Source organism: Glycine max, chromosome 7, assembly GCF_000004515.6.
Source record: "Glycine max cultivar Williams 82 chromosome 7, Glycine_max_v4.0, whole genome shotgun sequence".
Classification (NCBI taxonomy): Eukaryota; Viridiplantae; Streptophyta; class Magnoliopsida; order Fabales; family Fabaceae; genus Glycine; species Glycine max.
Window position 1 is genome coordinate 36,400,696 of NC_038243.2, and position 7,330 is coordinate 36,408,025.

Genomic DNA, 7,330 nt, shown 5'->3' on the forward strand with positions numbered 1-7,330 from the left:
AATTGATCGTATCATACACCTTTTCATAGTCAACTTTGTCTTTGATCACCAAAGCACTATGTAATAGATATCTTCCTTCTTGAAACACACTTTGTCTTTGACCAATCACCTCATTTAGGACTCTTTTTAGCCTATTTGATAACATTTTTCCAAAATTTTATACATGCATTCCACTAAGGAAATAGGTGTAAAGTCTTCCAAATGTTGCGGATCTTCACATTTAGGAATGCAGGCAATGAAAGATGAATTGTTTTCTCTAGGTAAAGCCCCATTGCTTTGAAATTCCTCCATAAATCTCATGATATCACTCTTCATGATGTCCCAAAAAGCCTTTATGAACTTAAAATTAAGTCCATCCGACCCCAGGTTCTTTGAACTATCACATGCCCACATTGCCTTCATGACCTCCACTTCCTCAAAATTTGACAACAATATAGTATTATCATCATTTGAGATAGGTTTGAACTCCTCATCTAACTTAGGCTGCCTCCTCCATTGTGAGTCACTAAACCTTGCTTCAAAGAAAAGTTTTACTTCCTCCTTCACTTTATGTGGCTCCTCTTCCCAAATACCACCAATGTACACTCCTCTTAGCATATTGTTCTTCCTCCTCTAATTCGCCATTATATGAAAAAAATCTAGTATTGCCAGGCCAACGATTCATTACTTGCTCTAGATTTTTTTATAGCCAGGCCAACGATTCATTACTTACCACCACCCTCCAAAAAGCTTCTTGTAATTCTATTTTTCTCCTTTTTTTCCTCTTCATTTAAACCCCCGTGATCCTCCTTTATCTCCAAAAGATTAATTTCTTGTGTAATGCAACTTTGTTTCCTTTCCAAGTTTCCAAAAGGCTCCAAATCCCAAGTCTTAAGTTTTTTTTTCAACTCCTTTAGTTTCTCCTTTAAGACGAAAGCCACCCACCCTTCAAAATTCATGTTCCTCCAAGCTTCCTCTACAAATTCAATAAATTTGCTATCCGAAAACCAACAATCCAACATTTTGAAAGATTTTGGACCCCAATCCACAATTGTATCTTTCAATACAATAGGGAAATGATCTTAAATATTCCTTTCAAGGATGTATTGTGCCTTCCGATACACATATTCAATCATTCTTTAGACACCAAAATCCTATCTATTGTACTTCTTGCCTCCCCATTTGGCCTATACCATGTAAATTTCCTCCCCACCACCTTGCCTCCCCATTTGGCCTATACCATGTAAATTTCCTCCCCACCACCGGCATGTCATCCACCTCCATCTCTTCTAGGAACAAGTTGAACTCTTTCTTTTTCTCTCCCTCCCCTACACCCACTATCTCTGCCACCTTTCTCACAATTAAAATCTCCAATTAAACACCACATCTCTACATTACTATTTGCTTTCTCCGCCTTTAAATATTCCCACAACCTCCTTTTTTGACTTGCATCGCATGATGAATATACATTTACAATCACCACTTGACATAATTTTTCTTTCCACAACCCTCCCATACCAACAAACCCACTTCCTACAATTTTCTTCATAATGAGAAAGACTTTGTATCCCATTCACTTAGAAGACCCCTGGCTGCTCCCACTGATGGAATAGCTATCCACTCCAAATCATTGTCTTCCCTCAAAGAAAAACAGCTTCTTTTCAATAACTTCCTTTTTAGTTTCTTGAACACATAACATTTGTGTCTCTTCTTTTTGTATAAGTTGCTTCACAATCTTCCATTTGACATTCCCCCCAACCCCTACCATTATAAGACAAAATCTTCATTTAATAACCGCTTCAGCTCCCCCTTTTGATGCTTTCTCTACATCCCTCAACCCCTCTCTATGCCTTTCCTCCATAGCTACTAATTTTCCCAGCATGTTACTATTTTCCCCATCATACGAAACTCCACACTTCTCCCTATTATCCCAAATCTTCTCAGCTTCCTTGTTATCATTTTTATTCCATATAACACCTTGTTACAATTTCTGATGTCATTGTCCGAAATGCAGTTATTAAACCAAAGTTGATACTTCCCTCCCTGTGACTTCACAAGATTCAAATTATCTCCGCCACCTTTCTTGTTGTCATTTGTCTCACTACTATCTTCAATTTCTGATTCTATCAGGATAGATGGCCCTCTTATTTCTCCACGTCTAGCTAACAGTGTTACTTGTGATGTTTCTCCAACTCCCTTTTTTCTGGCCAGAATCCCAAACTTGTTTCTGGAAGTGAAAGATGTCTTTGTGAGTTCGTCTTGTGTTGTATGTAAATTCTGTTATGCCTTCCTACTATCTCCTTTTCTTCCACCCTCCTTTTTAGACTTCATTAGTCATCCCTTTTCCACACCCCCTTCATACTCTTCACTTCTATTTGTGTTTCAGGTTCTAGGCTATCTGTAACATCCCAATTTTTCGTAAATAAATTTAAAAAGCTTTTTAGTAAAAATAAATAAATAAATAAATAAATATAGAGCAAATAATAGGCTGAGTACCCTAGATATAAATAGTTATGTTAAGTCAGTTGTCTCCTTTTGGCCTCATTTTCGTTTTTCCCCTTCTCCTCTCAAAACCCTTTCTTTTTCCCGCAGCCCACCAAACCAGTCTCAGAAATCTCGAACCCGTTCACCGTTGGATCGTCGTGAAATTTGAGTATCATGTTCGCAACACAATTCCGAACATTCTCACCGTTGGGAATTTCGATATCATGTCTGAACTGAGAGAAACACCCTTCGCATTGTAGCCTTTTTCTTTCCCGCAGAAACCCAGAGCTGTCTTGGTAAAACTACGATCCCGGTTTCGTTAACCGTTGGATTATTGTGAAATTTGGATATGTTGTTCGAAATTCAAATCCGCACGCTTCCACCATTGAGATTTGCGAGATAATATTCGTGGAGGGAGAAAAAGGAATCGCATGAAGACAGTATAAGTGGAGGTTTCAATCTCTTCTCCGTCTCTCTGACGTTTGAAAATTCTATCGGAGCAGTCGGAGGAATAACTGAAAGAATTTCAGGGAACCGCTAGAGATGTTGCTATCCCTGGCTGAAGACACGTGAGTCCGCTCAGAGGTAAGGGATGAGTTATTCACAGTTGGGGATTAGTGAGAACATGTGTAGGGATCCTTAGAGGATTAAATTGGGGTTTTATTTTGAGATGTTTATTAAATTGCAATTTTTCCTTTATGATTATAAATAAAATATTGATGTCCTAATGAAAATTGCTTGATAAATTGTGCTCTTGATATTTGTATATTTCGACCTATGATTTTGATATAATTGTGTAATATTAGTTAAGGGGTTTTAGTCCTAATGTTGTGATAGTGTTTTATATAAATTGTTATATTGAGGATATGAAATGATGATTCAAATTGTGAGTATGTGATGAATTGTAGAAGAATATGTTGCTTTGAGATTATAATATTGTTATTGATATTGAGTATAAGTGTAAAGTTGAACATGTGTTAATTTGTGAGATACGTGTAAACATGTGATGGTGGATTGTCACACTATGAGAAGTGAAATTGTGAATGAGTTCTAGTTGTGGATAAGTGTGTAGTTAACACTTGATGTGAAATTACTTGTGTGGTAAGCTATGAATTGTACAATAACCCGACCAATGTTATCTTGAGAAAAGCGTTGATGCACAGTGTTAAAGAGAAAATGTAGGTTTCCTATTTAGGAGCCAGTGTTAAATCATAGTGCGATTGTGTTGAAAGTGTTTAAAACACGAGTGTAAGGTCGTGGGTATTGTATAATTCATGAGCAGTGTCTGCATGCAAAAAATTATTTTAGGGGTTGGACCTGAATCAGGAGGGAGAGGCCCTGACGGACTCTTCGGAGTGTAGGCCTTGGGGGTCACCGGGTTTGAGTGCTCCTTTAAGCCTATGCTGATCTCATATGGTTGGAGCATTCTCGCAAAACATCGTGACCCTGACTGGTCTCCCTATGATCTTACTTAGTGAGAGTGACCTGACAAACCCATTGTGTGGTGTGTCTTGTTATGTACTCCTAAGCGCCCCAGGGTGGTTTTTCACTGACATGGTACCACATTGCATATAGGATTGAGTCTTAGCATAACTATTGCATATGCTTGCTAATTGATGTGTTATTATATCTTGATCGAAGTGTGGGATTCTTGTGTAATGTGATTGATAATTGAAAAGTGAATTTTGAATGATGAAGTGGTGAAGTTACGTGAGCTATGTTTAAGCAAGTGGTATCTCATTTATATAATATGTATATTTAATTGTCTTGTTTCTCTATTAGCTAGGAATGTGATAACTCACTCCCTGTGTGTTGTTGTGTTTGGATCCTGTGATGATCTTGAACTTGTGTTCGAGGGAGCAGATGAATAGGTGGATGACTATGAAGAACCTCATGCTAGAGGACACGGGAACACCACGCTCTGATAGGATGTGACATTAGGATATAGGTTCTATATTAATTGTATGAGACTTATATGATTTTCTTTGAGTCGAGATGACTTTATTATTTATTTGGACAAGTTTGAATATGATGTAGAAGAAAGTGAATGTGAACCTTTTATCCATTTGAAAAGCTTGTATTTAAAAATGTTTTAAAAATACTTTTAATTAATATTTAAATTTTTATTCATTTATTAATATATATGTGAGGGGTAGAGGGTGTCACACTATCAACCTTACGATCTTCTTCTGCCTCACCAACGATCTACCATTATTCTCATCCATCTTGAGACCCTCATGTGTTTCTTGGACCTTAGATCCCTCAAGTGCTTCCTTACTGTAACCTGGCATTTGCCATTATCCCTGCCTTCTCATATACATTTGTTCTAGTGCTATACGACCCAGCCCTTCACATTACAAAGATTTACACAAAATAAGGAATGAAACAATAGAACAACCACACATTAGTGCATTAAGTTTTGTAAAACTATTCGCAGTGTCAATCAATTTCGTTGAATATTTGCTGACGTATTATATATATATGCGTATGTGTACCACCCCAATTTCGTTGAATATTTTCTAAAATCAATTCATAATAAAATCGATCCAAAACCACTTTAAATCCTTTTTAATGGGTTGATTTGATGTTCAAATTTTAAATGGATATGAATTGAATAGTGATTGAATTTCTAAAAATTCAATCCATGTTTACTGGACTTTGAAAAAACTCAAAACAAATCATTCGTCATTGAGGTCAAGCCAGAAGATGCTTTGCCCGAGGCCGTGGCCAATATGCTCTACCCAAAGCTTAGATGAGATTATATTGATTAAGTTGAACATATTTTGATTAAGGTCGAATTAAAATTATTTTACGCAAGACTAAGTTAAAGATATTCTGTTTATTTATGATTTGGAATTGGTTTATGATTTGAAAATGATTTTAAGACCAAATTGGTATTGAATCAATAATCACTTTTAAAACTAATTTTGAATTAGTTTAATAAAATTCAAACCATTTTTTTAAAATATAGGTGTGGAATTTAAATCCAATGTACATTTAATTAAATATGATTTGGATTTTTAAAAATCAATCCATGCCCACCCTTATACTTCTAAGTGAAATTTTTGACATGAAAAATCAATATTATGAGTTTTTCGACTCAAAATTGGTTTTAAATTATGAAATGGTTGTAAAATTGATTGTTGTTGACTCAACACCGATTCTAAAATCAGTTCTATGCCATAAACAAGTTTCAAAATTAGTTTCAAAACCAAATTGGTGTTTATTGTTGAATACCGGTTTTAAAAAAATCCAAATTGCTTCTTAAAATCCACATCCTTTCAATGGATATGGTTTTGATATATATAGATTGGTTCTTAAAATCCACCTCTATGCGCTCACACTAACCGTCCGCGCACATGCAATAAATTACAAGTGTTAATTGTCAACCGCTTAACCACTTGTAATCCTGGGACCAATTAACGAAAATTAAAGTCATGGACATATCTAATGGCTTAGTTGTTTTTTTCTTTTCTTTTACTAATGACTTAGTAGTCGATAATAACTATCTGCTTATTTTTTTAAAAATAGTTTATTTAAGTTAACTATAAGAAGTATTCAGATCGATATACATCAAGTAATGATGAGTTTTAGGCACATATGTAGATACAAGACAGAGAATTCAAATACAAAATATTTAAGCTTTAAGCATTTCTATTCATTAAAATCTTTTGCTTTTTATTTTTATTTACCAAGAAAGATAATATTTGTAATGTTGAGATTGCATTGCATGTACCTAATTTAGATGTTCCATCACTACTACAAACGTGACTTTTAATAACATTTTTTTAATACTTGTTAAAAACCTATGGTCACATTTAAAAAAGTTATTAAATTATAAATAAATATTATTAATATGTTTATAGATATTTTATCAAATATTATATATAATCCATATTAAAAAACATATTATTAACATTTATTTATAATTTTGTAATATTTTTAAAATATCATAAAAAAATAGTAATATTTTGATTGAGCATTAAATAAAAAAATATTGTTAAAAATCACATTTTATATTTTATAGTAAGACATTTTATCATCCTCTGCATGAATGTGGGCTAGAGTCCCCATAATAAGCTAGGTTAACAAAATTTCCCTTGGTACCATCCTTAGCGAGATAGCCTGGTGCCCAGGAGCAAATTGAGTAACTGTGATTGGCTAAAACTGCTTATAATTTAGGCTTGTATGGTAATTCTTTGAGTGAATTCCTGTTGGCAACCCCTGCACGCCATATTAGTGCTTTCCAATTCTACTACCTTTTTATGTCTCAAAAATATTCTCACTTTATTATTTTTCTTTGAAAATTTCAAAAGTATTTGCATTCACTTTTAAGAGAGAATTTGAGCCCAACATGGTGCTACAAATAACATTAAATATTCCATTTGAGGATTACTTCTAATTAATAGGTATACCAACAATAGTACCCCACTATAAGCTGTTAATTACTAGCACTTTGTTAAGTCTAATTTCAGCTTAGATAAAGCCCGGTATAAAGGTTTTCGGATTGACGGATATTATCCCATATCCATTTCTTAAAACAGGTGGAGAAATTTCTTGACGCACACAAAAGCATATACAACTATTGTGTTTAAAGGACCGATTGAACCGTGGCATCTGAATATCTGTATCTTTCATTTTTGTGTTTCTCCTTAGAGGAAGATAAATTGCTTTATTAATATCTTCAAGCAGTTGGGTGTTAGAGTCAAATGCATTACTAGAGTTGTAGAACATTTGAAAAACTTTCAAGCATGTTAAATGCAGCAGCTTGCAAGGCTTGGGCAAATCACTGTGACCCTCAACTAGAACATGTTGAAGGAACTCTTTCGTCCTTTCATCTATCTCTCTCCCCAAAGCAATTGAATCT